The sequence below is a fragment of the Carassius auratus genome, chromosome 34 (genome assembly GCF_003368295.1).
Source record: "Carassius auratus strain Wakin chromosome 34, ASM336829v1, whole genome shotgun sequence".
NCBI lineage: Eukaryota > Metazoa > Chordata > Actinopteri > Cypriniformes > Cyprinidae > Carassius > Carassius auratus.
Window position 1 is genome coordinate 16,754,023 of NC_039276.1, and position 12,696 is coordinate 16,766,718.

Here is a 12,696-nt window from a genome sequence, read left to right on the forward strand (position 1 = left end):
CATGTATAGTCATAGTTCAAACAGAATCCTGAGAAGCCTGAGGACTCCACGAGCTCTTAGAGAGGTACGCTCTTTTCTGGGAACACCAGAGCAGTGCAACACACATGCACAGCCTGATACTGCATATTACTGACACCAACATATTCACACATGCACAAAAGGTGAAATATTGACTGTATCCTTTTCTCAAGACAGGACAAGAGTAAACAAACCAATTGGTTTTCTATTGCACCACCTGTATTATTGTGGTGGTTATCAGTACATTTTAAGTCAAAAAGCAGATTTTGTTACACTCTTTTTTTATTTATTTATTTTTTTTTACCCCTGAAGTGTGCATATTAGTATCTTAAAATATCATATTATCACATAAAATGTATATATTACTACCTTTGGAAAGGGTACTGCCCTACTGACAGATTGTTTACCTTTTCATTTGAGAGTGATAGATAGAGTACACTGGAATATTCACTTTATATATGATTAATGAATATACTGTTATAATTTGTAAAATGTTCAGGCACCAGTACCTGATATGTAATACCTGAAACAATGTCACTGTATTCTGTGCAGTAAATTCTGGCAACAGGGTTTTATTTGTTTTTAACAGTTACATAAAGTTTAAGTAAACAAAGTCACATTCTCTGTTAGCCATTATTATCATACTAAATATAAACTAAAAGAAAAAACTCACTGTACAAAGTTTCCTGCACTTGTTACATTGATAAAGGCAGGTTGAAATCCTCTGCTCATCTTTTTACCACATTCATGCACACATTTGCAAAAGATAGAGCTCTGGTTTCCTCTGCAGGGACCTCCTGCTCTCTTTACCATTTCCTTTGATGTAAGCAGTGGCATTCGTTTTACCTGTGTATAAGCACACTCCCTTCCCATATTCAATTGTGACATTATATGGATTCCATGTACTTCATTTTAAACATGTACCAGGAATAACATTAGAACTGCACTGACTGTTACAGCCCTGCCTATTTTTCTCTTATTTTGGTTAAGGTTGCAGGTTCCTCCTGGATGGGCGGGATTCCAGTGTTAATTATTGGCACCTGTGGCACCCTATTTAAGAGGCTCATGGAGCTGTGATCACTCTCTCTCATTTTTGGTTTGTTTGTTTGAAGAGTGGGTTGATATTTTGTGTTCACATTTGTTTTCCACAACTCCACAAACCCAATTTCTAACAGCTATTTGATTTGATTCATTTGTTATTCTTTAATACTTTGACCCTAGACATTATTTGATTAATTTGAAATAAATTTATAATTGTATTGAAACCTATTTTTGTCTAAGTGCCCTCTTTATGTTGTGACTTTGAGCCGGGTCGTAACATAAATTGGGGGCTCGTCCGGGATCAAATTCTTGTTTGAAGTTGGGGTTTTGTGACTTGTTTTTCAAGTTTTTTGAGAGTGGAGCATGGAAAAGGTTCATAGTTATTGGATTAATAGAGGACTCCGGTTAGGTAGAGTGGTCCAGCTGGGTTGCTAGTCAATCCTTCCAACGGAGCACTGTTTGTTTTGTTAGTTTGTTTTGTTAGTTTGTTATTTTTGAAGGTATCCCGGGTGGAGATTTAATCTCTGTTGGGGGTGCGCTATTCAGGGCCTGGTTTTTACCAGGTGACATGAAGTTCAGCGTTTAAAGTGGCCCCGAGCCTGGTAAGCCTTTGAAGATTAGAGAGGTTAGTTTTTTTTTGTTTGTGTAGTGTTTTACCGGAGTGGTTCTCTAGTATCCATGCCAATTGGTGTGGTACTTTGAATCAATGGCTAGTGTTGGGAACTTGTGAAATTTATTTTGTTTGTTTGCTTTTGAGAGAGCATTTTTTTTTTCTCATCCCCACTTTCTTCAAATTGGTAAGTAATTTTACACCAATAACAAACGTAGGGAGTCAATATACTAATTAACATGCAGTTTCGTGGTAGCTACCTTGTTGAATATTGTCAGCAGTTCAGGAGTGATTGCGTGACTTATGAATTAATCTCTTTTTGTAAGAGTATTATATTGTTGGCATGCTACTTGCGGAGAGGGTTTTGTTAAACCTTTGTATTCGTTCTCCATAGAGAAGATAAGGGGACTGATTCTGATTTGTAAATCTGATTTGTTGGTGTAGATTAAATTACCATTAAGTAACTTTGTGGAAATGGAGTTGTGTATAAGGTAAAAAATTTTTTTTGGTGGAGTATATTTAAAGGATATTGTTCTGATTCGTGTGAACTCCTAAAGTGGCTACTTGTTTGAAAACTTAGAGGTTTTTAGCAATGGCTTCCAATGTGGAAGAATTTCTAAAAGAACCTTCAGAGGAAGCACTTGAGAAGTGCACTAAAGAGCAGCTTTTGTTGGTTGCTGCTCATTATAATATAGAGCTCACTAAAAGTGATAAAAAACTTAAGGAGTCTATCTTAAAGAACTTGAGGGGCACTTTAGAGGAAGAAGGAGTTCTAGTTGCAAAGTTACATGTTCCAAGTAACGTTGACAGTGAAGTAAAGCTAAAAGAGATGGTGTTACGAGAAAAGGAGTTAGAATTGGAGGCAGTGAAGTGTCGCTTAGAACATGATAGAATAGCTTTGAAAGAAAAGGAGTTGCACAGAGAACTTGAGTTGAGGAAATTGGAGGGCCAGGAAAGGGAGCGTGAGCGTGCCTTTGTCCTTAAAAAAATGGAGTTAGAGTTGGCAGGTAGGACACCTGAGGGTCAGCCCCCTGTTTCACCTTTTGTAGTACCTTCAGAGTCTTCTCAAAGTGTAGGGCAAGCTTTTGATATTGGTAAGCATATTAAAATGGTTCCTCCATTCTCTGAAAAAGAGGTAGAGAAGTATTTCTCCCACTTCGAGAGAGTCGCTACTTCATTGAAGTGGCCAAAGGATGTTTGGACGTTGCTTTTACAATGTGTGCTTACAGGTAGGGCTCAAGAGGTTTATTCATCACTTAGTTTAGAACAGAGTGCTGTGTATGATACAGTTAAAACTTCTATTCTTCATGCTTACGAGCTAGTACCTGAAGCATATCGGCAACGTTTTCGAAACTACATCAAAAGTGATAGGCAGACGTTTGTGGAATTTGCGCGGGAAAAGGAGAACATGTTTGTTAGGTGGTGTGCTTCTAGGCAAGTGGAAACTAAAGACCAGCTTAGTGACTTGATTCTCTTAGAGGAGTTTAAAAATTGTGTCCCAGCAGTTCTGGCTACATATTTAAATGAACAAAAGATTTCCAAATTGTTTGATGCCGCTGTTATGGCTGATGAGTTCGCTTTAACCCATAAAGGGTTATATGGAAACCATAACCCAAGAAGAAATTATCAGGATCATAGTAAAACTGTTTTGGCCGGACCTGACTCTTTTTCAACTTCCTCTAGCAAGCTTAGTGCGGTTTCTTCTAAGGCAAACATCATCTGCTTTTATTGCAAGAAGCCAGGGCATAAGATATCAGAATGTTTTGTTCTTGGTAAGAAAGCAAAATCTACCAAGCCAGTTGGATTGGCTGCGGCAAGCCATTTTCCTGTACAAAAAAGTGCTGAATGTTTTGGGGTTCAGTCTTTGAAGTTTGGAGACTTGGGTACTAGTGACTGTTTAACAGATTATGCTCCTTTTCTTACTACAGGAGTTGTGTCTCTACCAGGGCAAGAAAGTGGTGTTCCAGTGAGTATTCTTAGAGATACAGGAGCCTCACAGTCTTTATTACTTGAGGGAATTTTGCCTCTCTCTAACCAGACTGCTACAGGAGCTCAAGTGTTGGTAAGGGGAGTTGAAATGGGTTCTGCTGTTGTTCCTCTACATAGCATTGAGATAAAATCACCATTAGTGTCTGGTCAGGTAGTGGTGGGTGTACGATCTTGTTTGCCAATTGAAGGGGTTTCATTTATTTTAGGTAATGATTTGGCTGGTGTCAAGGTCACACCTAATGCTCAAGTTATTGAGGTCCCTATGTCAAGTGAGAACTCTGATCTGTCTCAATCTTTTCCTGATGTTTTTCCAGTATGTGCTGTGACTCGTGCTATGTCTAAACAGACTTTTAAGTCTACCGATAAAAAAAGAGCAGATTTTAATTGCGATCTAGCTGATACCTTTTTAAGGGTGTTTGATGAAAAGAAGAGAGATGAAGTTGTGCCTGTTAAATCTTTAATAGTGTCAGGTAAGGCAGAGCTAGAAAAATCCCAGGAGATTCCTCCTAAAGAGACTGCAATTACCAGAGATCAGCTCATTTTAGAGCAGAGTAAGGATTCTTCTTTATCTTCTCTGTTTGAGGAAGTGAGCACTGAACAAGAAGTAAATGAATTGTCATGTGGTTATTTCCAAAAGGATGGGGTCCTAATCCGAAAATGGCGCCCACAATCATTATCTAGACAGGATGAGTGGGGAAATGTCTTTCAGATTGTGGTACCTCAAGTTTTCCGTAAAGACATACTCAAGCTAGCACATGACTGTAGCATGGCAGGACATCTTGGTGTGAATAAGACTTATAATAGTATATTGCAAAATTTCTATTGGCCTGGTCTAAAACAAGATGTTGTAGCATATTGCAGGACCTGTCATATTTGTCAGGTAGCTGGTAAACCTAATCAGACTATACCTGTTGCTCCTTTGCATCCTATTCCGGCTTTTGAGGAGCCATTTGGTAGAGTTTTAGTAGACTGTGTTGGTCCTTTGCCTAAAACCAAACATGGCAACCAATACTTACTAACTGTTATGTGCGCTTCTACTCGCTTTCCAGAGGCTATTCCTTTAAGGAAAATAACAGCTCCCGTGGTAGTGCAGGCCTTGCTAAAGTTTTTTTCAATGTTTGGGCTTCCTAAGACTGTTCAGTCTGACCAAGGATCCAATTTTATGTCTGGGATTTTTAGGCAGGTGTTGGATCAGTTAGGAATTTCACATTGTCATTCTAGTGCCTACCATCCAGAGTCCCAAGGGGCTCTCGAGAGGTTTCATCAAACCTTGAAAACAATGTTAAAAACCTACTGTCTTGAGTTTCAGCGGGACTGGGATGAAGGAGTACATCTCATGCTTTTTGCGGCCAGAGAAGCTGTGCAAGAGTCTTTGGGGTTTAGTCCTGCTCATTTGGTCTTCGGACATAATGTCCGTGGTCCTTTGAAATTGTTGAAGGAACAGTGGCTGGCTGAGGTAACAGATTCTTCCAACTTACTGGACTATGTTAGCCATTTTCGATATCGGCTTAGTAAAGCCTGTGAAATTGCCAATTCTAATCTCGCTAGCTCGCAGAAAAAGATGAAGGCCTGGTATGATAAGCGGGCTAAAAAGCGATCTTTTTCAGTAGGGGATCGAGTTTTGGCTTTGCTTCCTGTCCATGGTTCTGCGTTGCAGGCCCGTTTTTCAGGGCCTTACACAGTTGAACGCAAGGTTGGTGATCTTGACTATGTCATTTCTACTCCAGGCAGACGAAAGAAAAGTCGTCTCTGTCATATTAATATGCTGAAAGAGTATTTTACTAGAGAAGGGAGTTTTGATTTAACCAAGAAGATGGTGGTGTTACCTTGTACTCCAGTAGTTTCAGAAGGAATCAGTGAAGTGATGGTTCCTACACCTCGGTTAAATAATTCTGAAATCCTGTTTGATCTTGAGGCTTATCTATCTTATTTGCCTCAAGTTGAAAGGTCTGTTCTTGTAGAGCTGATTAGCTCTTATGAACCACTGTTTCCAGATGTGCCTAACCAAACTAATCTGGTAGTGCATGATATTGATGTTTCAGGTGCTGCCCCTGTGAAGCAACATCCCTACAGGGTGGGTCCTGAAAAGCGTGCACTGTTGAGTAAGGAGGTGGCTTATATGGTTGAACATGGAATTGCTGTACCAAGCCAAAGTGCCTGGAGTTCTCCATGTATTTTGGTGCCAAAGTCTGATGGGTCTATGAGGTTCTGTACAGATTTTCGTAAGGTTAATGCTCTAACCAAAGTAGATTCTTATCCATTGCCCCGATTGGATGACTGCATTGACCGGGTGGGTTCTGCCAGGTATGTAACCAAGTTAGATCTTTTAAAAGGTTACTGGCAGGTTCCCCTTTCTGACAGAGCCAAAGAGATGTCAGCATTTGTGACTCCAGATGGACTATGGGAATATCAGGTTATGGCTTTTGGAATGCAAAATGCTGCATCTACCTTTCAAAGGTTAGTTAACCAAGTAATATCTGGGTTAGACAATTGTGAAGCCTATTTGGACGATATTGTGGTATACAGCCCTGACTGGAGTAGTCATGTAGCTCAGCTTAAAGCGCTCTTAGACCGTTTGTTGGCTGCTAATCTGACTGTTAACCTCGCTAAATGTGAGTTTGCCAAAGCAACCATTACCTACCTGGGCAAAATTGTGGGGCAAGGTCAAGTTCGAACTATTCGGGCTAAAGTTGAAGCTATAGATCATTTCCCTGTTCCTCAGTCTCGTAAAGATCTAAGGAGATTTTTGGGAATGACCGGCTATTATCGTGCCTTTTGTCCCAATTTCGCTAGTGTAGTGAGTTCTCTTACAGACTTGTTAAGTCCAAAAATTGATTTTGTGTGGACCGACAGTTGCCAGCAGGCATTTGATAATGCCAAGGCCCTGTTGGTTAATGCCCCTATCTTGGCAGCGCCAAATTTTAAAAATGCTTTCAAACTGGCAGTAGATGCAAGTGAAAATGGGGCAGGGGCAGTTCTTTTGCAGGACGATGATCAAGGTATTGAACACCCAGTCTGCTTCTTTTCTAAAAAGTTTAATTCCCACCAAAGAAATTATTCTGTAATTGAGAAGGAAGCCTTGGCAATGATTTTAGCAGTTCAACATTTTGAGGTTTATTTGAGTAGTGGCAACCCAATTGAAGTGTTGACTGATCATAACCCACTAGTTTTTTTGCAGCGAAGTTGCAACTCTAACCAGCGGTTGATGAGATGGAGTCTCTTTTTGCAGTCTTTTCCTTTATAAATTCATCACATCAAAGGAAAGGAGAATGTTTTAGCCGATGCACTGTCTCGTGTATGACATTCTATACTCCTGTTTTTTTTTTGTAAATGTTTTGATATATTTGTTTGTTTTATTATTTGTTAAATTTATTGTGTTAAATACTTTAGGTTATTTAACATTTTGTTGATTGAGGTGTTACAGCCCTGCCTATTTTTCTCTTATTTTGGTTAAGGTTGCAGGTTCCTCCTGGATGGGCGGGATTCCAGTGTTAATTATTGGCACCTGTGGCACCCTATTTAAGAGGCTCATGGAGCTGTGATCACTCTCTCTCATTTTTGGTTTGTTTGTTTGAAGAGTGGGTTGATATTTTGTGTTCACATTTGTTTTCCACAACTCCACAAACCCAATTTCTAACAGCTATTTGATTTGATTCATTTGTTATTCTTTAATACTTTGACCCTAGACATTATTTGATTAATTTGAAATAAATTTATAATTGTATTGAAACCTATTTTTGTCTAAGTGCCCTCTTTATGTTGTGACTTTGAGCCGGGTCGTAACACTGACAAGGAATCTATCGGTACACCTTTGCCCTGACTTGAGAATCAATGTGTCTGGCAGCCTCTTGATGAATGGATAACACAAGTCTTACTGTGCACACCTCTATTAGCATGCAAATGCACAAAGAGTATTCTACCTTTTGAGAAGCAAGGGAACAACTCTCACCCATATGCATGTCCCTGTAGGGTTTTCTTTATAACCTTTGGTCTGAATAGTGCTGACATGAATCAAAAAAATATTTATAGAGGAAAATGTTAGTTGGAATCATGCTTAAGGACTGGGAAAATTGAGGAAAACTGTTGATGATGATACACATTTGTTAAGGGCAACCACAAAAAAGAAAACCCTATAATAAAATTCTGAATTTTAATTTTAATTCCTACCATTATTTAACCATGGTGAGCTGTCATACTTATGTGCCCGCTTTTAATAATTCATCATTAGGTTTAAATAATTCAATTTAGATTTTAAAGAGTAGATATTGCATTTGAAATTTTACAGACATGAGAAATGAATGCAGCTGTGGATTAGAATGTATGATTAATGTTGCCGAATGCAACTTTTGTACGGTGGCCGAGACAGCTCAACATGCTGCAACTTAAGAAAACACAAGCAAATTGAAAAAAACATCAGCAAGTGAAGAAAACATCTTCATCAGTTTGACAACACAAGTGTTGCAAATCATCACAACACATGCATATAACGAAAGACTCTGCAAATCATCACAACACATACATATAACGAAAGACTCTGCAAATCATCACAACACAGGGATATAATAAAACGGCGCTGCAAATCATCACAACACCTGCATATAACGAAACGGCGCTGCAAATCATCACAACGCATGCATATAACGAAACGGCGCTGCAAATCATCACAACACATGCATATAACGAAAGACTCTGCAAATCATCACAACACATACATATAACGAAACGCACTGCAAATCATCACAACACATACATATAACGAAAGACTCTGCAAATCATCACAACACATACATATAACGAAACACGCTGCAAATCATCACAATACATGCATATAACGAAAGACTCTGCAAATCATCACAACACATACATATAACGAAACATGCTGCAAATCATCACAACACATGGATATAACAAAACGAGCTGCAAATCATCACAACACATCCATAAACGAAACAAGCTGCAAATCCTTCACAACACATGCATATAAGGAAACGCTCTGCAAATCATCACAATACATGCATATAACGAAGCGAGCTACAAATCATCACAACACATGCATATAGCGAAACGCGCTACAAATCGTCACAACACATGCATATAACGAAACGCGCTGAAATTACTTCACAACACATAAATTAAGAAACGCTGCAAATCCTTACAGCACACATTTAGAAACAAATAATGAAGCATTGCAAATTTATTTACATTAACCATGAAATTATGTTTAGTTGAGAATATTAAAATTAGCCATCTTAAGTAACGTTTTACATTTCATCATGTAATTATTTGGCTTATTTAGGCTAATAATATCCAAAAGATAAAGGAATCATGGTGTTTAAAAAAAAACCTCACCTTTCAGTTTACCAGCAACTCAACTGACCAGTAGCCGCTGCATGATAAACAAATCTCGGGTCCGACACTTTTTTGAGGTCTCCTTGAAACATTTCCATTGTGGTCAGTGCTATTTGCAGTGCGTTTGTTAATTGCAGGTGTTGTGAAGGATTTGCAGCGCGTTTCGTTTATGCATGTGTTGTGATGATTTGCAGCTTGTTTCACTATATGCATGTATTGTGATAATTTGCAGAGCGTTTCGTTATATGCATGCGTTGTGATGATTTGCAGCGTGTTTCGTTATATGCATGTACTGTGATAATGTGCAGAGCGTTTCATTATATGCATGTGCTGTGATGATTTGTAGAGTGTTTTGTTATATGCATGTGTTGTGATGATTTGCAAAACTTGTGTTGTCAAACTGATGAAGATGTTTTCTTCATTTGCTGTTTTTTCAATTTGCATGTGTTTTCTTAAGTTGCAGCGTGTTGAGCTGTCTCGGCCACCGTACTTTTGACACATACACAATCAAAACTTTAATTACCTGAAATTTGCACTTTAACTCTGAAACTTTGGATTTCAATAAAAATAATATTTTATAAACTGTTTATTGTTTCAATCCCACTTCAATTCAATTCAAAAAATCAATATTTTGCCCCTAAGAGATTACAGATTGCACACTTGAGATCTATAAAGTTGTCATAAATACATGACTGGAGAGTTCATCCTTCACTGATAAGTATTTGCTTTCGCAATAAAACAAATGGGCTCCAGCACATTATTACTTTTCCACAGTTGCATCATTTTACTGCTTGCCTCAAGCCACAGCCTCTCTGTTTGCCCATAATCACGTGGACTTGTCAGGTAATTGGTTTTACTTTGAGAAGAGCGCAATGTGGATGGTTTTTTTTACCCCTATGAGAGGTCTGAAGGAACTTAACAGCCATGTTAAGCATCAGCCATGAAAATAATATGCCATAAATGAGCAATGGATGGGAAGAGGCTGCGTGGAGAAGAAGGGGTTCGAGACAGCAAATGACACAGAGTGTACTGACTCAGCCTGAATGTGCGGGTGGATGTAAAGAATAGTGTTTTCAGCGGGACCTCACGCTGAGAAAGGACAAAAACCACTGACAACTAATCATTACACCCACCACTGACATAAATGTTATCACTGAGGGTGGAAATAAGTGGAGTTGGCAAGTCAAGGAATGCAATTTGGGAATAGCTTTTCAAAGTGGGTTACCTTGTGGCTGTGGTGGGGCAGAGGAGGTGGTGCTTCCCCTGTTTTACGGTGATATATAGCTCAAAGAACACAAAAGATGAAATGAAAACAAACACAAAAGTCCATAAAGAGTTATACTGTGGTGATTGTACCTGCATTTTAATTCCCTGTTATATCATGCATTTTTAATGAACTGATTCATTGTTTAATAAGCTTCTCTATCTGCTTCCATGGAAATATAGTCGTTTTACTTTAACTGGTCTTAAATGAGAATAAAAATAATTATCCAGCTAACCCTGTAATATTTATTTCAAGTGAGTGCTTTTTCAGAGCCACATACAGTTTCCAGGACAACATTTACATTTTAAACTAACATTTTCCTATATGTACCTTGAAAGAAAAAAGCTCAAAACTGCATAAGACTGTTTGCTGGTCTTATGCTGGGTACCCACTGCATGATTTCCACTTGTTGACAGTTTTGTTCACATAAGTAACAATCGTAGTGTATTATCAAAGAGACAATCTGAGAGAAACACTGAAATGAGAGATGCATGTTAAATATCTAGACCTGTCTGCAACTCTGTGAAATGTGTTTTGACTGGAAATTAAGTCGGTGACAACCTGCAACCAATGAAAGAGCAAGATCCAGAGCAAGGGAAAGGTCTGGGGAGGAGTCTCATAAACCTGCAACAAAACATCAGCATGCATGGCTTCTGCAAGTACCATTTATATTCTTCTTTTCATTCCAAATCTGCATACAGAAAAACTTGTACTGCAAACTTCTTACGGTCTGCAGTTTTTAACAGGATTAAATCCTGTTCATGTACATATATTATTTTGTTGTTTTTTTGGTTGTGAAACAGTTTGTTTATAGCTGTTATTTAGAATATAATGTATTTTACATTTACGTAGAATGACATCATCAGTCACATGCTTGAGAAACTTGCATACAATTATAGCAACTTCATAACTTTAATAGCGATAAAAGCCTCAACCATAATTAGTTAATGTAGCTCAAGCAACATTTACTCTCATGCTGAATTATACTATACCATCTGGTTTAATACAAAGCCAAGACTAGACTGAAAGAAAAAAAAAACTTAGTAATTAGTAATAAGGAACTGAAAGTTCATCAGCAGAACATTTCCAGCAATGTTCAGTAGAACATTTCCTAAAAATATTTCCTTCACTTTCCCCTTCCTGTTATAGATATATTCCAGCTGCCTTTGTGCAAATATACACCTTGGACACCTCTCCTCTCTGTAAATACGGTGCTAATGTGATTAGCATGCCTCTAGGGCTCATTACAGAAAACTTAATTAGCAGTCAGAGGAAGAATAAAAGGCAACATCCATCCAAAAGATCCAGCTTGCTTTCACTGTATTATATTTGCATGGTTTACCATGCAGTGAATTAATTGAAAACAATAGAGGTAGCTTATGAAGTGAGCATTCTCTAATCATTTTGATTCCGATCTGGTGTTCAGGATTTGATGTAAATGAAAGGCAGAGGGGAAAAGGACAGAACGAAGCCCACCAACCTCAGTGACTTGGACTGAATGACATCAGCAGCTTGCTGTCACCATAGCGATGGAAACCTCCCAGGGAATACAGAGACCGGACTGCTAGTAAACATCTCTATGGACAAAAGCATAACCTTCTCCCCTCTGTCAGCTGAAATGCATTCTGATCTCTAACATTATTCGTCAGAGAGTGTGGTGTTGGTTATACCAATGTTTTTTTTATCCACTAAATGACCTCGACTTTAGTGGGGACTTATATTTTCACCATTATGATGTAATGTGACATCTGATGGGTGGGTATATCATCGCATTTAAGTATATGTTCAGTACAAATGTTAATTTCTGTAGCTCTTAGGAAATTCAATATGAATTTCTATATAGCTGTTTTATGTAACTGGTTTATGTAAACACAATATTCCCTTCATTGTAAGAGTCATTCTGTTTGCCTTATTTGTTTTGCAGTGATGAAACACAAGCAGCGTGTTCTTGTGGGGAAACCATGCCATGCTGACATCTTCCCCTAATGTCTCAGCAGTTTCTAATTAAAACACTCCATTTGTGCCACCTATCCTGGTTGGCTGAGAAACTATAGGAGAATAAATTGCTGCCGTCATCTCCAGGCAGATGGCAAGGCCTTTGCATTTTGCAGCCTTTTGTTTAACATCCAGGGGAAAAGAAGAGTGGATTACAATTGACTTGCTGGTGATGTGATTATAGTATGCAGCTGCAATTTAAATGATGAACAGCTTCATTGGTAAAATAAATGTATTGCAATTACTATTATTATTTTAGGGCATTATCTACATGTTTTATAAAGTTAGAGACTTTTTAAGACCAAATGTCTTAAATGAAGATACATCAAAATAAGTATAACGGCTAAAGAATAAAAGAAGGCATAATATACAGTAAACATCAGCCAATGGGCTAAGAAAAAACAACTTAATTTAAAGGGAAAACAAGTTT